The sequence below is a fragment of the Saimiri boliviensis genome, chromosome 12, assembly GCF_048565385.1.
Source record: "Saimiri boliviensis isolate mSaiBol1 chromosome 12, mSaiBol1.pri, whole genome shotgun sequence".
Taxonomy (NCBI): Eukaryota; Metazoa; Chordata; class Mammalia; order Primates; family Cebidae; genus Saimiri; species Saimiri boliviensis.
The window spans coordinates 81585247-81607141 of record NC_133460.1 but is presented as its reverse complement, the minus strand read 5'-3'; the positions used below and the strand labels follow the sequence as shown (position 1 = coordinate 81607141).

Sequence of the window (21895 nt, the reverse complement as noted above, 5' to 3'; positions counted from 1 at the left end):
ATTCTTTAAGTTCTAGTACATATAATTTATTTGAAATCACCTTAATGTATGAATTAATGTCTTTATTTCCATATATAAGTGCTCTGAACACCAAAATGGAACATATCTTGGGACAATGAAAGGAATTAAACAAGATATTGAAGACATGTTATAATGCACAAATGATTCTCTCAAAGGTTTAAAAAATACACACTGATACTTGCAACAAGTTTTCTATGACTTCCCATCCTAAGAATTATGTTAAAAGCACAACCAAAATCTGTATTCAGCATCAATTATGTATATATTGTAAAAAGGTTAATATGAAGAACTCACTGGCATATTCAAACTAAAATAATGATCCTTAAACACTGCTATGTAAGGCACAGTAAGTCTGCTATATAATGTAAAAAAAATTAAATGAAATATTTTGCCTTATAAATCATGAGAACCTTTATTATAGGTGTATTTACTAACATTATCTTTTATAAAAGACTAAAAAACCATTAGTTTTAAAAAATGAGTAACAAAATAATTCTGATACTGATTTAGTATCTAAAATGTATTAGGAACTGTCATCAATTTTAGTCCAATAAAATCTTTAATCCCAGCACTTTGGGAGGCCGAGGCGGGTGGATCACAAGGTCGAGAGATCGAGACCAACCTGGTCAACATGGTGAAACCCCGTCTCTACTTAAAATACAAAAAATTAGCTGGGCATGGTGGCGCGTGCCTATAATCCCAGCTACTCAGGAGGCTGAGGCAGGAGAATTGCCTGAACCCAGGAGGCGGAGGTTGCGGTGAGCCGAGATCGCGCCATTGCACTCCAGCCTGGGTAACAAGAGCGAAACTCCGTCTCAAAAAAAAAAAAAAATCTTTAATTATATTATACTTTGGTATCATTTCACTGTTTAGTGATTTTTTAAAAAATCAGGCATTATGTGGCATAGTAACATTCAGGCTGTCTGGGTGCAGTAGCTCACACCTGTAATCCCAGCACTTTGGGAGGCTGAGGCAAGCAGATCTCCTGAGGTCGGGAGTTTGAGACCAGCCTGACCAAAATGAAGAACCTGTCTCTACTAAAAACACAAAATTAGCCAGGCATGGTGTCGCATGCCCGTAATCCCAGCTACTTGGGAGACTGAGGCAAGAGAATCGCTCAAACCCGGGAGGCGGAGGTTGCGGTGAGCTGAGACTGTGCCACTGTACTGCAGCATGGGCAACGAGAGTGAAATTCCATCTTAAAAACTAACACCGAGGAAAAAAAAAAAAAAAAAACTAACACCGTTCAGAGACTCCTTCCTCTATAGAGAAAGCTGTTTCTCTTTCTCTTCTCCTCTACCAATTAAACCTCCACTCCTAAACTCAAAACAAACAAACAAAATCACTAACAAACAAAACCATTCAGGCTGCCTTCTAATTTAAAGCAACACAGAGAAACCTAGCATTCAGTAGGCAAATGCTGCATGTTCTTTCTTGAATCAAACAAGTAACTGTATCAGCCTGAACGCTGAAATATTTACATTACTTTTAGTTGATTTATATCAATTGGGTACACCTGTTTTGTTTTAAACACTTTTATTGAGACGTAATTCACATAGTAAACACCTCACCCATCTAACATGTAAAATTCAATGGTTTCTGTTCACAGCTATGACTCTCCATCACCACAATGTAATTTTAGAACATTTTCACACCCCAAAAGGAAATTCGGTATTCATAAACATTCAATTACAACTTTTCTCAACTTGCTCCCAATCCTAGGCAACCACTATACTACTTTTTGTCTCTAGAGATGTGCCCACCCTGAATATTTCCTATAAATGTGATCACATAATATGTAGTTTTGTGATGACTGACTTCTTTCTCCTAGAATAATGTTTTCAAGGTTCATCCATGTTGATGCATGTATCAGTACTTTTTACCTTTCTACTGTTAAATAACATTCCATTGGATGAATATATCTCATTTTATTTATCCATTCATTAGTTGACAAATACTTCGGCTGTTTCCACTTTTTGGCTATTACATGCTCAAGTTTTTGTTTGGCCATGTATTTTTATTTCTCTTGCATATAAACTTAGTAGAATTTCTGTATCATATGTTAACTATTTTGAGGAAGGCCAAACCATTTTCCAAAGCAGCTACATCATTTATATTCCCAACAATGAGTATAAGGATTCTCATTACCAACAACAATGTATAAGGATTCTGACTTCTCCACATACTCATGAACGCTTATTATCTTTTTGATTAAACCCATTTTAGCAGATGAGAAGTAGTATATATCATGGTCTAAGGTTTGTGTTTTCCTAATTGACTAACGATGTTGAGCATCTTTTCATGTGCTTCATGGCACATTATACCTTCTTTGGAAAAATGTCTATTCAGATCCTTCCCCTTTTTTTACTGAGTTACCATTTTCTTGTAGCATTAAGAATTCTTGATATACTCTGAAACAAGTCCATTATTAGATATATAATTTGTGAATATTTTCTCTCATTCTTTGAGTTTTCTAATTACTTCACTGATAGTACTGATGGTACTGTTAGCAGGACGCAAGTTTTAATTTCAATGAACTCTAAATATATTTTTTTGGTCAATTGTGCTTTTGATGTCATACCTAAAAATCTTGGTCATGAAGATTTAGTCCTATGCTTTCTTCTAAGAGTTTTATAGTTTTAGGGCTTTAGATCTGGGATGCACGTCAAGTTAATTTGTGTATGGTGTGAGGAAGGGTCCAATCTCATTCTCCTGCATGTGGATAATCAGTTCCAGCACCTTTTGGTGAAAAAACAATTCTTTCCCCCAAAGAACTGTTTTGGAATGCTTGTCAAAAGTCACTGGCCATACATTTTACTGCTGGACACTCAATTCTACTCCACTATTTATATCTACCCTCATGGCAGCTTCACATTAAGCTGACCAATGTAGTCTGTAGTAAGTTTTAAAACTGGTAAAGTGTAAATCCTCCCAATTTATTCTTCTTTTACAAGATATAGACTATTTCAAGTCTCTTAAATTTTCATATGAATTTTAGGACCAGCTTGTGAATCTTGCAGTCATTTGGGATTTTGGTAGAAAATGTGCTGAATCAGCATATCAATTTGGAAAGTAATGTCACAGTAACAATTTAAAGTTTTCTGATCCATGAACATGTCTTTCCATGTAATTTCTTTCAGCAACATTTTGTAATTTACAGAATACAAGTCTTATACATTTTTATTTATTCCTAAGTGTTATATTATTTTTGATGCTACTGTAAACAGAACTGTTTTCAAACTTTCATGTTCATACACATTGTTCACTGCTAGTGTATAGCAATACAACTTCTTTTTTTTTTTTAGATGAAGTCTCACACTGTTACCAGGACTGGAGTGCAGTGGTGTGATCTCAGCTCACTGGAACCTCCACCTCCCAGGTTCAAGCGATTCTCCTTGCCTCAGCCTCCCAAGTAGCTGAGATTACAGACGCCTGCCACCATGCCTGGCTAATTTTTTTGTGTGTTTTTGGTAGAGATGGGTTTCACTATGTTGGCCAGGCTGGTCTCAAACTCCTAACCTCATGATTCGCCCAACTCAGCCTCCCAGAGTGCTGGAATTACAGGCGTGAGACACTACACCCAGCCTTTTTTTTTTTTTTTTTTTAAATGACGTGGTAGTTTGAACCTTGCTGAACTTGCTAAACTCCGTTTTGTGGGGGGATTTTCTATGTACAGCATCATGCCACCTGTAAACTGAGACAGTTTTACCTCTTCTTTTGCAATTTGAATGACTTTGGTTTCTTTTTATTGCCTAATTTTCCTGGCTAGACTTCATGTACAATGTTGGATTAAGTGGTAAGAGTGGACATCTTGCCTTGTTCCTGACCTTGGGGGAAGCTGTTCAATCTTTTAGCTGTGTGATTTTGTAGCTCAGGTTGAGGAAGTTCCCTTCTATTCCTGGTTTGTTTGTTTTTAAATGAAGAAAACGTGTTGGATTTGGCCAAATGCCTTTTTGGAGGATGTCTACAGACATGATCGTGTGGTTTGTGTCACTTACTCTACTGATACATTGTATTACAGTAATTGACTTTTGAGTGTTAAACCAGCCAGGTACAATGGCCCATGCCTGTAATTCCAGCTCTTTGGAAGGCTGAGGCAGGAGGATCACTGGAACCCAGAAGTTTGAGACCAGTCTGGACAACATAGGGAGATCCCATCTTCACAAATCAGTTTTAAAAAATTATTAACAGATGGGCATAGTGGTGCACACCTGTGGTCACAGCTACTTGGGAGGCTGAGGCAGGAGTATTTCCTGAGCCTGGGAAGTCAAAGCTGCAGTGAGTCATGATTGTGCCACTGTGCTCCAGCCTGGATGACAGGGCAAGATGAGACAGAGAGACAGACACACACATACACACACACACACACACACACACACACACACACACAAATAAGGTGTTAAAGCAACTTTGCACTCCTTGGATAAATTCCACTTGGTTGTGGTGTGTAACATTTTTTATATGTTGCAAAACTTGGTTTTCTAATGTTGCTGAGGATTTTTTTGTGTTGGTACTCAAGTGGCATCTGTCTGTAATTTTCTTTGGTTTTCATATAAACAATACTGGCCTTACTGAATGAAGTCTTCCCTCCTCTCTATACTTTGAAAACGTCTGTTAAGAAATGGCATTAATTCTTCTTTAAATGTCTGATAGAATATGCCAGTGGAGGCAGGGCAGGGTGTGGTGGCTCATGCCTGTAATCCCAGCACTTTGGGAGGCCGAGGTAGGCAGATCGCTTGAGCCCAGGAGTTCGAGATCAGCCTAGCTAACATCATGAGACCCCCATCTCTATTAAATAAAAAAAAAAAAAAAAAAAAGAAAGAAAGAAAAAGAAAAAAAAGAAAATACCAGTAAAGATACCTGGCCATGGGCTTTTCTTTGATGGAAGTTTATATAAATTACTAATCTAATCTCATTATTCTAAGTTGTGTTAGTTCACTAGGGCTGCTATATATTTTATCACAAACTAAGTGGCTTAAAACAGCAGATGTATACTCTCACAGCTCTGGAGTCCAGGCACCCAAAATTAGGGTGTCAGCAGGGTCATTTTCCTTCTGATAGCTCTAGGGAAGAGTCCTTCCTTGCCTCTTCCTAGCTTCTGGTGGTTGCTGACAATCCTTGGCATTCCTTGCCAATCTCTGTCTCCATCTTTACATGGTCCTTTTCCTTCTGTGTGTGTGTGTGTGTGTGTGTGTGTGTGTCTCCAAGTCTCTCTTTCCTTACAAGGCAACCAGTCATTGGATTCAGGGTCCACTCTAATCCAAAATGACTTCATCATAACTTGATGAAGACCTTATAGTGGTCCCCTCTTATCTGCAGTTCTGCTTTCCACAATTACTCATAGTATGGTACAATAAAGTATTTGGAGAGAAAAGAGAGAATATTCACATAACTTCTGTTATAGTATATTGTTATAAATGCTCTATTTTTAAATTACTGTTGTTAATCTCTTATTGTGACTAAATTATAAACTAAGCTTTACTGGCTGGGTACAGTGGCTCACACCTGTAATCCCAGCACTTTGGCAGGCCATGATGGGCGGATGACAAGATCAGGAGTTCAAGACTAGCCTGACCAACACGGTGAAACCCCGTCTCTAAAAAAACAAACAAACAAAGCTTTTTCATAGGTATGTGTACAGGAAAAAACAAAGTATATATAGGGTTTGGTACTATCTGTAGGTTCAGGCATTCCCTTATAAGGGGGAAGACTGTATATTTCCAAATAAGGTCACATTCGCAGGTACCAGGAGTGGATTCATATGTTTTGGGGGACACAACTCAATTTGCATCATAGGTTTATTCAGATTTTCTGTTTCACCTTATGTCAGTATTGATAAGTTTGTATCTAGGAATTTGCCTATTTCATCAAATTCTCTAATCTGCTGGCATACACATTCTTCACTGTATTCCCCAATCCTTTTTACTTCTGACTTCCTCTATTTCATTTGTGATTAGTAACTTGAGTCTTCTTTTTTTCTTGATCACGATAGTTAATCTAATTTGTTGATCTTTTCAAAAAACCAGTTTTTGGTTTTGTTCCTTTTCTCTATCATTTTTCTACATTACTACATTTATTTCTGCTCATGCATCTTTATTATTTCTCTCTTTCTGTCTGCTTTGGGTTTAGTTTGCTCTTCTTTTTCTAGTTTCCCAATGTGGACGATTAGGGTATTGATTTGAGATCTGCTTTTTAAATATAGGCCTTCTCTAAGTATCTTCTAAGTACCATTAGCTACATCTCATTTGTTTTGGTTAAGTTTTTTGTTTTAGTTCATCTGAAACTAGTTTCTAATTTCCTTTTCCTGATCCAATAAAAGCTGAGCTTCACTGAAGGGGCATGTTGTTGCCAGTGTTTGAAGTTTGCTCCAACCCTAGGAGGGCTCTTAACTGTCTCTTAATCTGACTCTCCATTAAACCTCTAATGTGATTCTCAGAGCCTACTCTGGCTCAGGAAGTTGCCTGATTCACGAAACAAACAAACATCCAACAGGTGTGTCATTTCCCCTAATGCTACTAATATCATGGACCTTAAGTGTTCACACAGATCTTCATTATTTTCAACATCTTTAGGGGTGAGATTTTCTAAGCCTGAAAGCTCTGGAGTTTTCTATTTCTTTTTTTTGTTGTTGTTGTTTTTAAAGACAGTATCTTGCTCTGTTGCCCATGCTTGAGTGCAGTGGCACAATCACAGCTCACTGCAAGCCTTTACCTCCTGGGCTAAAGCTATCCTCCTGCTTCAGCCTCCCAAGTGTCTTGGGATTACACGCATGTGCCAACACACCAGGCTAATTTTAAAAATACTTTGTAGAGAAAGAGTATCATTCGATTGCCCAGGCTGTTGCAGAACTACTGGCCTCAAGCAATCTTCCTGCCTTGGCCTCCCAAAGTGCTCGGATTACAGGCATGAGTCACCACATCTTGCTGGAATTCTGTTTGTAATGTCAACCCTTCCAATAAAATGAACCAATAAGAATAAAAAAGTTTATATGACATATAACAGAGCTAATAAAATGGCCAAGACCAGGTGTGGTGGGTCATGCCTGTTAATTCCAGTACTTTGGGAGGCCAAGGCAGGCAGATCACCTGAGGTCAAGAGTTTGAGACTGGCCTGGCCAATGTGGTAAAACCCCATCTCTGCTAAAAAAATATGGACATTAGCTGAGGATGGCTGCATGTACCTGTAGTCCCAGCTACTTAGGAGGCTGAGTCAGGAGAATTGCTTGAACTTGAGAGGTGAAGGCCAAGATCACACCACTGCACTCAGGACTGGGCAACAGAGAGACTCGTCTCAAAGAAAAAGAAAGAGAAAGTAAAATAGCCAGGAGATAAGGAAAAGTTAAATCAATTCGTGTCATCTCCCCTCAGCTGAATTCTAAAATAATACATTATTTATCATAAGGCAAATAACAAAAAGATGCAAAATCTTCTACTGTAACTCAAAAACCATTTGTCTTTACATTTATTATTCCTAATAAATTTAGGAATATTTATTCATTACTAAAGAACAAGTCATACATTGTGGGAAAAAACTAAAACAAAAGATAAAAAAATTAAAAAGAAAAAAAACAAGTCATTGGCATAGAACTAAATAGGAGTCAAGTTGGAGATTTAGGCCAGGTACGGTGGCTCATGCCTGTAAACCCAGCATTTTTGGAGGCCCAGATGAGCAGATCATTTGAGGGCAGGAGTTTGAGACCAGTCTCATGCCTGTAAACCCAGTACTTTTGGAGGACAGGGCAAGTAGATCACTTGAGGCTAGGAGTTTGACATCTGCCTGGCCAACATGGCAAAACCAATGCAAAAATTAGCCAGGCATGGTGGCGCATGCCTTTAATCCAAGCTACTCGGGAGGCTGAGGCATGAGAATCTCCTGAACCTGGGAGGCACTGGTTGCAGTAAGCCAAGACTGTGCCACTGCACTCTAGCCTGGGTGACAGAGTGATGCTCTGTCGAAAAAAAATAAAGATGAAGTTGGAGATTTCAACTGGAATTTCTACCCCCCCAGGAGGAATTGCTTCCTTCAGGATGCAGAAATTGGTCCACCTAGATTGATTGGTTCACAGGCAGAAGTGGCTTTGTATACAAGCTATTATGAACTTCTTAGAAGCCTCTATGCCTTGAGGTCCCCAGAGTTTATGACTCTATAGCTTTAGGGTAAAAAGTAGTCCTTAGGCTTTTAAAAAGCTCTCTCCTTAATAAGCAATTGCAAAAATGGGGGAGGGATGAGAGTAGAAGAGCTATGGCATTTGTTACTGATACCACCATTAACCCAAAAGGTTTCCTCCCTCTCTCACAGTCCTACACTGTTTGCTTAATGGAATTTTGGCTTAAATTTGGTTACACAAAAGCAATATAGGTAATCTTACCTCAAGAATCAATTTAAAGATTATAAAGCTTATTACCATCTTATTTTAATCCTCCGAATCTGGATTATTTTAAAGATCACTTTATTATGTTTCTACATTAAATAAGAGTTGACATATTTAGAATTAAATCTTGCCAAAGTTGTGAAATGTGTTAAGGTGAGCATCACAACTTTTTCCTGATGAAACACTTAGCAGAAAAATATGTTAAACAAATGTTATAAAACTCTTAAATCTATGGCACTTCAAGAAACTAGAGCTGTAAATTGTCAGAAAATCTTTTCAAAATTATTTCATGAACTGCATAAGAGAAATCAATATTGAAAAATCCAAGTGTATCTTTTCATTTGTGTTTAAATCTTATATTAAGAGTCTTTCAGGCATGGTATGTCCCTGTAATCCCAGCTACTCAGGAGGCTGAGGCAGGAGAATTGCTTCAACCTCAGATGTGGAGGCTCCAAGATCGCACCACTGCACTCTAGCCTGGGCGACCTGAAGAGATTCCATCTCAAAAAAAAAAAAAAAAAAGTCTTTCTACCTATAAATTGAAACCAATACCATCAAGCTGCCAAATTTTAAATTAACTTAATCAGGGACTTGTATTCTTTTCTCTTTTATTCCTCTACACAAATAAAGGTCACATCATTTGCCAATAAAAATTTATAAGCCACAATCATCTATATTTTCTTTTTTCTTAAACTAAACATACTGCACAGAAATCCTACAAGGTCTTTTTTTTTTAAATAAATAAATAAATAATGCATGTTTTTCTCATTCTCTGGAAGATTTTGAAAAAAGCTACCTTGTACACAAAGCTATAAAGATGTATTAATTTAAAAAAATTAAATGAGATTCACACTGAAGATCATTTTACCTATTCTCAATATTACAAGGATTTTCTTTCTTATATCATTACTTATTCTTCAAAAACACTTGATAGATTACTGTAAGAGAAAGCATGAATCAAAAGAAACAATTTCTTCTTTTCCTGAAATATATTCTCAAACTTTTTTTTTTATAAGAAAAAGTTATACCAAATTGTATTCCCACTTGGAGCACTGGGGATACTATGGTTGCCACACTTGAAGATATTAGATTTCATTGGCAAAAAATGGTTCTTTGGGCTGGGTGCGGTGGCTCATGCCTGTAATCCCAGCACTTTGGAAGGTCAAGGTGGGTGTATCACGAGGTCAGGAGATCAAGACCATCCTGGTCAACATGGTGAAACCCTGTCTCTACTAAAAATATAAAAATTAGCCGGATGCAGTGGCATGCACCTGTAGTCCCAGCTACTCAGGAGACTGAGGCAGGAGAAAAGCTTGAACCTGAAAGGTGACAGGAGGTGAAGTATGCAGTGAGCCGAGATTGCACCACTGCACTCCAGCCTGGGCAACAGAGCAAGACTCTATAAAAAAAAATAAAAAACGTTCTTTTCTGATTACTGGTAAGAATCAATATCTTTTAATGGTTTATTGTTCTTATATATTTTCTTTTCCTATGAGTTTACTGGAAGTAATATATTGATTAATCAGTAATTTCAGCACCATCTACTGAGTAGTAACACTTAATTTTACAAGCAATGTTTGAGGGCACTTTTTATAAAACCATCATAATTATTGATTTATTTTTCAAATCCATCATCAGTAGCACATTCTTAAAATTACATTAAGTCTTAGTATTTAGAAAGGCAAATCCCCACTCATTATTTATGTCTTTAAAATGTCCTGGCCATTCTGGCTTTAGTCTTCAGATTATATTTTAAATCACTTAGTGAATTCTGCTACCCACCCGCAAAAGCTCCCCAAAAAAAGACAATGCATTTTTTTTTAAATCAGAATAGCGTTATACCTAGAAAGCAATTTTAAAAGAGGAATATCCTTAAAAATATTCAGTCTTCTCTTTTAGTAACTGTTTTAAATTTACCTAAGTGGACTTGAACGGATTTCAAAGTTTATTCATAGAGTTCCCATGTACTTATTATCTTAACTTTTTTCTTGCTGTTATGAAATGATTTTTCTTTTACTTCCTAAGAGCTACTGCTGAAACAAATGAAGAATGTATTTATATATGTTTGTATATAAAATTTAATTTTATATACAGCTTTCAGGGGAAAGTGTAGGTCAGCTATCTTCAGGCTCACTATTTTGTGTCCACTTCCCAAATACCTTTAAGTAATTTCTTTTAAGGAAGCTGTGGAAGGTGGTAGGGAGAAGCATAAAGAAAAAAGCTACACAAACTACCAATGCTGCTCGGTGCGGTGGCTCATGCAAGTGATCCCAGCACTTTGCAGGGCTAAGGTGGGCAGATCACTTTGAGGTCAGGAGTGTGAGACCAGCCTGGCCAACAGGGCGAAACCTTGTCTCTAACAAAAAATACAAAACAAAAACAAAAAACCCAGGTGTAGTGGTGTGCACCTGTAGTCCCAGCTCTTCAGGAGGCTGATGCAGAAGAATCACTTGAATCCAGCAGGCAGAGGTTGCGGTGAGCCAAAATGACACCACTGCACTCCAGCCTAGGAAACAGAGCAAGGCTCCATCTCAAAGGAAAAAAAAGAAACTACCAATGCTTTGTGGTCTCACCATCTATCACCCAAAGCAGGTGAGGAGATACAATAGTAAATGGGTTGAGATATTTCTTAACAGGAAAAGCTTTAATAACAATATTATAAATAATATTTGTCATCATTTGTAATAATATACTAAAAGCTTTGAAAAATATACACTTTTATTATCTAATAGGAGCCTTTATTATGTTTTCTAGGAAGGCCTATGAAATATCAAAAATATATTTTCAAATATGGAGTATGTCTAGTACATTTTGTGCTGCTATAACAAAACTCCTGAGAATAAGTCATTTACAAATAACAGAAGCTTATTTTCTCACAGTCTGGAACCTGGAATTCCACGATCATGGCAACAGCATTCAGTGTCTGGTGAGGGCCTTCTTGCTGCACTCTCACAGAAGGCAGAAGGGTAAGTAAGCTAGCCTAACCCTGCACCAAGCCCCTTTTATAAGAACTTAATTCCATTAAGAAAGAAGGAGTCTTGGGCCGGGCGTGGTGGCTCAAGCCTGTAATCCCAGCACTTTGGGAGGCCGAGGCGGGTGGATCACGAGGTCGAGAGATAGAGACCATCCTGGTCAACATGGTGAAACCCCGTCTCTACTAAAAATACAAAAAATTAGCTGGGCATGGTAGGGCGTGCCTGTAATCCCAGCTACTCAGGAGGCTGAGGCAGGAGAATTGCCTGAGCCCAGGAGGCGGAGGTTGCAGTGAGCCGAGATCATGCCATTGCACTCCAGCCTGGGTAACAAGAGCGAAACTCCGTCTCAAACAAACAAAAACAAAAAAAACAAAAAAAAAAAAAAGAAAGAAAGAAGGAGTCTTTATGGCCCAATTACCTCTTAAAAGGCCCCACCTCTTAATACTATCACATTGGCAACGCCTGAATTTTGGAGAGGACCCATTCAAAGCACAATTTACTCTATACCTTTCTCCACAATTTAAAGTAGCATGCTCTCAGCGCCACTAGAAATGCTTTAGAAAGTTCTTTGGGTCGAAGGGAAACGACACTATAAAGACACTGCTGACAGAAATTAAAAACATATACAGGTGAGATAAACTAAGTAAACTGAAATACTACTATTGATGTGGTAATTCTTTCTAAATTAATCTAAGTTTTAATACAATCCTAATCAAAATCCTAAAAGTCTTTTTCAAGAATTGGTAAGATGATTAGTCTTTATAAACTTTATAAGGAAAGATCGAAGACCTAGATTAGCAAAACAAATTTGAAAAACAAAAAAACTGGAAGACTCATACTACTAGATTTCTACATATAAAGATTTAATAATAAAGCCACTGTGGTATTGGTATTAAGGATGGACATAAAGATCAATGACACACAATACAGGCACACCTCACTTTATTGCAATTGGCAGGTAACTGTGTCTTTCACAAACTGAGGTCCCACAAACTGCACCTGTATAAGACGGTGAACTAAACTGATAAATACTAAGTGTGTTTTGATCAGCCCACTTAACAGCTGTTCCCTTGTCCTTCTCCCTCTCCTCTGACCTCCTATTCCCTGAGACACAACAATATAGAAATGAGACCAGTTAATATACTTTACAATGACCTCAAGTGAAAGAAAGAGTTGCAAGTCTCTTACTGTAAATCAAAAGCTAGAAATGGTTTAGCTTAGTGAGGAAGGCATGCTGAAAGCTGATAAGCCAAAATTTAGATCTCTTATGTCAGCAGCCAACTTGTGAATGTAAAGGAGAAGTTCTTAAGGAAAATTAGAAATGTGAACACAAAAATGGCAAGAAATCAAAACAGCTTTATTGCTTATACAGAAAAAGTCTGAGTGGTCTGGACAGAATATTAAACCAGCCAAAGCCTAATCCAGAGCAAGGTTCTAACTCTCTTTAATTCTATGAAGGCTGACAGGTGAGGAAGCTGCAGAAGAAAAGTTGGAAGCTAGCCAAGGTTGGCTTATGAGGTTTAAGGAAAGAAGTCATCTCTATAATACAAAAGTGCAACATGAAGTAACAAGTGCTGATACAGAAGCTGCAGCAAGTTATCCAGATCACTCTAAGATCACTGATGAAGGTGGCTACATGAAACAACAGATTTTTCAATGTACACAAAAAGGCCTCATATTGGAAGAAGATTCCAGCAAGGACTTTCATAGTTAGAGAGAAGTCAATGCCTGGCTTCAAAGCTTCAAGAACAGGTTGACTCTCTTGTTAAGAGTCTAATGCAGTGGTGACTTGAAGTTGAAGCCAATGCTCATTTTTACCATTTCCCAAATTCTAGGGCGCTTAAGAATTATGCTAACTCTACACTGCCTGTGCTCTATAAACAGAACAAAGCCTGGAAGACAGCACATGTGTTTATATTTTGGCTTACTGAATATTTTAAGTCCACAGTTAAGACCTACTGCTCAGGAAAAAAAAAATTCCTTTAAAAATATTACTGGTCGGGGCCGGGCGCGGTGGCTCAAGCCTGTAATCCCAGCACTTTGGGAGGCCGAGGCGGGTGGATCACGAGGTCAAGAGATCAAGACCATCCTGGTCAACATGGTGAAATCCCGTCTCTACTAAAAATACAAAAAATTAGCTGGGCATGGTGGCGCGTGCCTGTAATCCCAGCTACTCAGGAGGCTGAGGCAGGAGAATTGCCTGAGCCCAGGAGGCGGAGGTTGCGGTGAGCCGAGATCGCGCCATTGCACTCCAGCCTGGGTAACAAGAGCGAAACTCCGTCTCCAAAAAAAAAAAAAAGATTACTGGTCACTGACAATCCACCTGGTCATTCAAGAGCTCTGATGGAGATATACAAGGAGATTAATGTTATTTTCATGCCTACTAACACAATACCCATTCAGCAGCTCATGTATCGAAGAATAATACGAGTCTTGTTACTTAAGAAATACATTTTGCAAGGCTATAGCTGCCATACATAGTGATTACTCTGATGGATCTGGACAAAGTAAATTAAAAACCTTCTGGAAAAGATTTGCCATTCTAGATGCCATTAAGAACATTCGTGATTCAACAGAGGAGTTTGACAAAATATAAATACTAACAGGAGTTTTGAAGAACTGATTCCAACCCTCATGGATGACTTGGGGAAGTTCAAGACGGCAGTGGAGAAAGGACCTGAAGATATGGCAGAAATGGCAAGAGAACCTGAAGTGGAGCTAAAGATTCAACTCAATTGCTGCACTCTCGTAATAAAACTTGAAAACATGAAGAGTTTCTTCTTATGGATGAGCAAAAACTTTTGGAAAAAAACTTTTTTTTTTTTAAATGAGTCTACATCATGCTTTTAAGAAAGTGGTTTCCTGAGATAGAATCTACTCCTGGTGAAGATGCTGTCAACATTGTTGACATAACAACAAAGGATTTAGAATATTAAATAAACTTAGTTGATACAGCAACACAGGGGTTTGAGAGAATTGGCTCCAATTTTGAAAGAAGTTCTACTGTGGGTAAAATGCAAACAGCCTGACATGCTACAGAGAAATCTTTCCTGAAAAGAAGAGTTAATTCATGCAGCAAACTTCATTGTCATCTTTTAAGAAACTGCCACAGCCAGTCTAACCTTCAGCAACCACCAACTTGATCAGTTTGCAGCCATCAACATCAAGACAATATCTTCCACCGGAAAAAAAGATTCCAATTCACTGAAGGCTTATATAATTTTTAGTATTCTTCAGCAATAAAGCACTTATTAAGTTATGTACATTGTTTCTTTATATATAATGCTATTGCACACTTAACAGACTACAATATAATGTAAACATAACTTTTATATATACTGGGAAACCAAACAATTCATGTGACTTGCTTTACTGTGACATTTGCTTTATTATGATGGTCTGGAACCCAATCCACAGTATCTCCAAGGTTTGTCTGTCGGATCCAGAAATACACCAACATGCACATGGTCAAATGACTAAACAAAGATGTCAAGGTAACTCAATGTGACAACAGACAGTCTTTTCACAAACGGTGCTAGAACAAGTGAATTTTCTACCAGAATATAAGACCTCAACTCCTACCTCACACCATATAGAAAAATTAAACAGAAATAAGTCAGAGATCAAAATAAAAGTTACTACTAAACGTTTAGAAGAAAAAATAGATTCTTTCTTTTGCACTTGACATAGGCAAAGATTTTTTGGAACAGGACATTAAAAAAACAAATTTTAAGAGAAAAAGATGTTAAAATGAACTTCATTGAGATTAAAAAAAAAAAAACCCTTCTGCTTTTCAAATGACACAAAGAAAAAGACCAACCTCAGAGAAAATATTTGTATAACTTACCTGACCAAAGAGTTCACACAAAATATATAATCATTATAACTTATAATGTTTTTTAAAAATGATAAAAGTTTCAAACAAATCACATAAATATATAGATGGAAAGGATGCTCAACCTCACCAGTTATCAGGGAAATGAAAATTAAAACCAAAGTGAGATGCCACTACACACCCATTGGAATGACTTATGTTAAAGAGACAGATGATATCAAATGTTGGCAAGATAAAGGACACTGGAACTCTCATACACTGCTGATAGAAACAAAAATGGTTCAGTCACTTTGGTAAACCATATGGCAATACAAAGTTAAACATATAATTATAATATCACTGAGTAATTCCAACTCTAAGTATTGATCCCAGAGAAATGAAACAGTATGTCCACAACAAAATGTATACAAGTCATAAAAACCAACATCTGAAAACAACTCGGCAAGTCCATTGAAAAGGTGAAATGATAAACTGTGGCATATCCATGCTATGGAGAATCACCCAGCAATAAAAAGGAACAAAACTTATACACAAAAACAAAAATCCCAAAAAATTATGCTAAGAAGTCAAACATAAAAAACTAGGTATTTTACGATTCCTATTATATAAAATTATAGAAAAGGTAAAACTCATGATTGTATAGGTCTGTGGGTCTGGGAAGGGGACTGACTATACAGGGCACATACAAACTTCTTAGGGTGAGGGAAGTGTCCTGTGTCTTTCACCATGCTGGTAGTTAGATAGCCATATGCATTTACCAAAATTCATCCAATTGTACTCTTTGGATGAAATTTATTGTATGTAAACACTATCTCAATGCCTAAATATCAGTAAAAACAGGTTCAGGGTATTAAAGATACTGAATATATTACTCACTGTCTTTCAACTCTTGTACTAATCACTTGAAATCAAATAAATGATTTTTGCTTGTAATTTTAGTGTCACAAAGATATGTGATTATTTTCAAACTTCACTTGACTATCTTTCCCCTAAAAAGCAAGCATACTTTGAAGTTGAAAACCTATATAACTTTCCATAAATTTCTTTGCACAGTATACTGAAAGGATATGCTCTTAGTGGCTAAGAGTTAATGACATTTCACTATTTTTGCTACTACCAAAAAATACAAATCAAGATAAGAAGGCTAATGTGAATGAAGCTGTATGCAGATGGGCAATAAAAGAGGTATGAGTATCAACAGTTCCTCACGAAAGGAACCAGATCTCTTTAGAAAAAAGGATTCCATTGCTAGAGCAGAAAAAGGACAAGATGAACCTTACAAGATGACCATCTTGTAACAGAATGTAATAAATGCTCATAAAGAGTGGGACATGCCAAAAGGACACAAGAAGTGGCTTGAAAGGGACTTCCACTGACCAAATATGTAACACTAACTGACAATCTATTGCACAGAATAAGAATCCTGACTTCAAATTGATACAGGAAGAGGGACAGGTATTCCTCAAAGTATAAAGCCAATTAAAAAACAGAATAAATAAAGGGCTTAAAAAAATTACCATTTTCCATCTATCAGAACAATAACTGATTTAGGCAAGAAACTATCAGTGATACTGAAACTAAAATGATCAAAGCTCAATGAGATGTTTACAGAGTCTCAAAGCATCACCTCATAAATAACTTATTATAAAAGGGAAAACAGTAATACTGCAGTGGAGAAACCTGGTAGACATCAACCCAAGTCATCAAAGTTGATATCACACCTCTCTCTCTCTCTCTCTCTCTCTCTCTCTCTCACACACACACACACACGTAAAAATAAGTAAAAACAAAGTTAACAGCACCTGATTAAACTGACACTGTATGCTTCATATGATATGATACATAAAGGAGGATCTATCACTTAATTATTTAATAATCACTTGTTTAATATTATGAACGTAATCATAAACATCAGAAAAACCTAAACTAAGGAAATTCTACAAAATAAATGTTCTATGCTATTTTTAAAAAATTTCATTGTCATTAAAAATAAACGGGCTGGGAACAGTGGCTCGTGCCCGATTATTACACGGTAATGGTAGTAATCCCAGCACTCTGGGAGGCCAAGGCAGGTGGATGGCTTGAATTCAGGACTTCAGGACCAGCCTGGGCAACATGGCAAAACCCCATCTCTACAAAAAAAAAAAGAAAAAGAAAAAGAAAAAAAAAAAAAAAAATATATATATATATATATATATATACACACACACGTATGTAAAATTAGCTGGGCGTAGGGGCATACGCCTGTAGTCCCAGCTACTTTATATATATATATATATATATATATAATATATACACATGTATGTAAAATTAGCTGGGCGTAGGGGCATACGCCTGTAGTCCCAGCTACTTGTGGGGCTGAAGCTAGAGGATGACTTGAGCCCAGGAGGTTGAAGCTGCAGCAAGCCCAGACTGTGCCATTGCACTCCAGCTTGGGTAACAAAGTGAGACTGTCTCAAAATAAAAGGTAGACAAAGACTGAGCCCTACTTTTCTCCCACAAGCCAGATGTCCTTTGTTTCTCTTGCATCTTCTCCTCCATAATCCCAGCTGTCTTGCCATTAACTTATATTTGATTGTGTTACAGGTAGCTGGTACCTGACTTGAGGATGAAGAGAAAGAGAATAAAAGCAGGATATGGAAATTAATGACTTTCAGGCCTCTCTTAATATCTCAAGAACCTGGTGAAGATATTAAAAAGAGTATACCAAAAAAAAAAAAAAAATAGCATACAGTTTTCTGTCAAGGGCTAGAGAGTAAATATTTAAGGTTTTACAGGCCAGATAAGTCTCTGTTGCTTACTCTGCTCTTTTTTTTTTTCTTTTTAAACAACTCTTTAGCTTGCGGGTATTACAAAACAGCCTGCAGGCTAGATTTACTAGCAAGCCCTAGTTTGCTGACCCCTGGAAACTCTTAGAGATTCCTCCAAGAATTGTGACAGAAATAGCTCCAATGGTCCCTGAAACAGCAAATATATCACTGAATAAACAAAGCTACAAAATTATGTCAGCATGGAATCTAGTCCTTACAGTGATAAATATTTAATACAATTAAATTTTAATAAAGATGAACATTTCTTAAAGTTTCTTTTCTAACTCTAATATCTGTCCCCTTGTGAGTTTAGATGTGCTTTGGGTGGTAAGATTGGAGGAGGAGGGTGCTTACTTATTTTCTATTTGAGAGGTAAGACCTCAAGAAAGGAAATAGAGGACAGAATGCAAACAGTTTCACATTAGGAAAGGGTAGGATGGCCTAGACTTTAGAAGTGTGATGCAAAACCGACAGGATGACATTTTAAAACCACCCATCTAAACTTAGTGATAGGATTCTCCAAATTTAGATAATATTGGAGTATGAATTTAATTTCGTACCATAGGATACAGAAAATTTGGGAATTAAAAATAATATAGTATGAATTTAAATTCATACTATAGGATATAGAAAATTTGGGAATTAAAAGCATGTGTAAACATGCAGGTTTTGTAATAACTATGTTAGCAAAGCCTCCCCAAATAGATCATGGGCCTACAGCTACAGCCATGTCTGCTACTGACATTTCAAGCAACGAGCTGAAAAGAGCTGACATGATGCAACTTGTTGATTTAAATGCCACTTTCCTACATCTTATTACTTTAAATGCCAACAAGTCTTAGGGGAAATTTCTCCACCATTTAAATGTCCATACACTTTAAGGTCAATTATCTAACAGAAAACCTTACTTTGCTTAAACTATTGCTTTTTAAATAAACCAAGTATGAATTGGGCTTAATATAATCTTTGGCATATGCCAATGTTACCATTGACTGTTAAGCAGACTATCAAGTTAATGAATAGAAAACCAAGAACTTTGAAGCTAGACACATTTCAAGAGTTAAATATGCCATTCAAAATGTACAAACTGGGCCAGGCACGGTGGCTCACACCTGTAATCGCAGCACTTTGGGAGGCCGAGGCAGGTGGATCATGAGATCAGGAGATCAAGACCATCCTGACTAACATGGTGAAACCCGTCTGTACAAAAAATACAAAAAATTAGCCAGGCGTGGTGACATGCGCCTGTAATCCCAGCTACTCAGGCGGGGGCTGCAGGAGAATCACTTGAACCCGGAGGTGGAGGTTGCAGTGAGCCAAGATCACATCACTGTACTTCAACCTGGGTGACAGAGTGAGACTCCATCTCAAAAAAAAAAGTATAAACTTATCATAAATGACTCATCAATGTATCTAATTATTATTACTGTTCCTAGAAATTAAGCCTAAAGAATAAGCAGCAAATGATTATTACCATTACATTAGTTAATTCATCAGTATCTATCATCAGCATTTGCTGTTGATAAGTTTTCTTCATCATACATGTATAGTTATTAAAAGACAAAAGCAGACCATCCCTACAGACAATAGGAAGGGTTTCTTTATGCCTCCATTGTTTGGAAATACAAATTTCTTTTTTTATTTGTTTGTTTTTTTGAGACAGAGTCTTGCTCTGTTGCCCAGGAGTGCAGTGGTATAATCTGAGTTCACTGAAACCTCTGCCTCCCGGGTTCAAATAATTCTCCTTCCTCAGCTTCCCAAGTAGCTGGGACTACAGGTGCATGCCACCACGCCCAGCTAATTTTTTGTATTTTTAGTAGAGACAGGGTTTCACTGTGTTAGTCAGGATGGTCTTGATCTCCTGGCCTCATGATCTGACCACCTTGGCCTCCCCAAGTTCTGGGATTACAGGTGTGAGCTACTGTGCCTGGCTGGAAATTCAAAGTTTATACTATTCCCAATATTCATCCACAGCTCAATCTCAGTCAGAAAGCTCCCTGAATTTCAATCCACTCTTCATGATGACTGTGGCTAAGGCTACTACAACTGCAAGAATATTAACTGCATATTTGAGGCAACTGCATTATAAAGCCTGGCTGAGAGTAACTTTGCTGTTTTCGTAGGAAAGGACTTTCTACTATTCTGATATCAACAGTCTTTAACTTGTGTTCTATTTACTTCTATTTCTAATCTCCTCCACCGACTGTAAATTCCTTGAAAATAGTATCTGTGGCTAAAACTTCTTTCTTTCACTTGTAGCATCTTCATGCCACAGTGGCTAGTGCTTCTCATGTAGTAAAAATGAAATATATAGTAGTTGACTTTAAATTTAGAAAAAAAGAACTTAGAAAATTTTATTTTTTAAAATATATAAGAAATCAAAAGGGAAAGACGTAATGGTAATATTGTTAGCTGATACAATCCAAAATGATCTATACATTTAATACAATCCTTACCAAAATCCAAATGGTGTCTTTTGCAGGGGGAAAAAAAAATCCACCCTGAAGTTTCAAGATACTCCAACTGCCAAAACAATATTGGGGAGAAAAAAAAAAAGAACATTTTGGAGGTTTCACACCTCTTCATTTTAAAACTTATTATAAAGCTACAGTAATCCCTCCCAGAATGTGGTACTGACATTAAGAGAGACACATGAACTAATCAAACAGTCCAGAAATAAACACTTAGATGTGGTCAGATGATTTTCTACAAGGATATTAACACCATTCAATGGGAGAAACAACTCTTCTCAACAACTGGTGTTGGGAAACATGGGCATCCACATACTACTAGGCTGGGCGCTGTGGCTCACACCTGTAATCCCAGCACTTTGGGAGGCCACAGCAGGAGGATCACTTGAGGCCAGGAGTTCAAGACCAGCCTGGCCAGCATGGTAAACTCCTATCTCTACTGAAAATACAAAAAAATTAGCCAGGTGTGATGGTATGTACCTGTAATCCCAGCTACTTGGTGGCTGAGGCACGAGAATCGCTTGACTCTGGGATGCAGAGGTTGTGGTGAGCTGAGACTGTACCACTGCACTCTAGTCTGGGAGATACAGTGAGACTTTGCCTCCAAAAAATTAAAAAAGAATGAAGCTGGATCCTTGCCTTGTATCGTATACAAAAATTTACTTAAAATCAATTGAAGACCTAACTGTAAAAGCTACAAACTATAAAACTTTTAGAAGAAAACAGGGCAAAAGCTTTATGACACTGGATCTGGCAACGATCTTCTGGATACAACTCTAAAAGAACAGACAACAAAAGTAAAAATAGATAAATTGAAACTAAATCAAAATTTAAAACGGTGCATCAAAGGACACAAGAGAGTGAAAAAAACAAATTATAAAATGGGAGATAACCTGCAAATTGCGTATCTGATATGAGGTTAATATTAAGAATACGGCCGGGCGCGGTGGCTCAAGCCTGTAATCCCAGCACTTTGGGAGGCCGAGGCGGGTGGATCACGAGGTCGAGAGATCGAGACCATCCTGGTCAACATGGTGAAATCCCATCTCTACTAAAAATACAAAAAAATTAGCTGGGCATGGTGGCTCGTGCCTGTAATCCCAGCTACTCAGGAGGCTGAGGCAGGAGAATTGCCTGAACCCAGGAGGCGGAGGTTGCGGTGAGCCGAGATCGCGCCATTGCACTCCAGCCTGGGTAACAAGAGTGAAACTCCGTCTCAAAAAAAAAAAAAAATTAAGAATACGTAGGCTGGGGGAGGTGGCTCATACCTGTAATCCCAGCACTTTGGGAGGCCAAGGAGGGAAAGCAAGAGCCTAGGAGTTCTAGGATTCTAGGAGTTCCTGAGTCTAGGAGTCCAAGACCCCCTGGACAACATGACAAGACCCCAACTCCACAAAAAATTTAAAAATTAG

The 21895-nt window shown here is 37.6% G+C and overlaps 1 protein-coding gene across 18 annotated transcripts in view; it reads right to left on the bottom strand.

Annotated features, from left to right (window-relative positions):
* LCOR (ligand dependent nuclear receptor corepressor) overlaps positions 1–21895 on the bottom strand; it is a 163779-nt gene that overhangs the window by 56634 nt on the left and 85250 nt on the right. For 4 of the 18 annotated variants that reach the window (XM_074382693.1, XM_074382690.1, XM_074382691.1 and 1 more), the window contains one exon: positions 7202–7310. The exons of 13 other annotated variants lie outside the window; for them this stretch is intronic. The gene's annotated coding sequence lies outside the window, so the exon portion shown is untranslated. Of the gene's footprint in view, positions 1–7201; positions 17446–21895 lie in introns of those variants that run through there. One more of the 18 variants, XM_074382695.1, reaches the window with a different exon arrangement.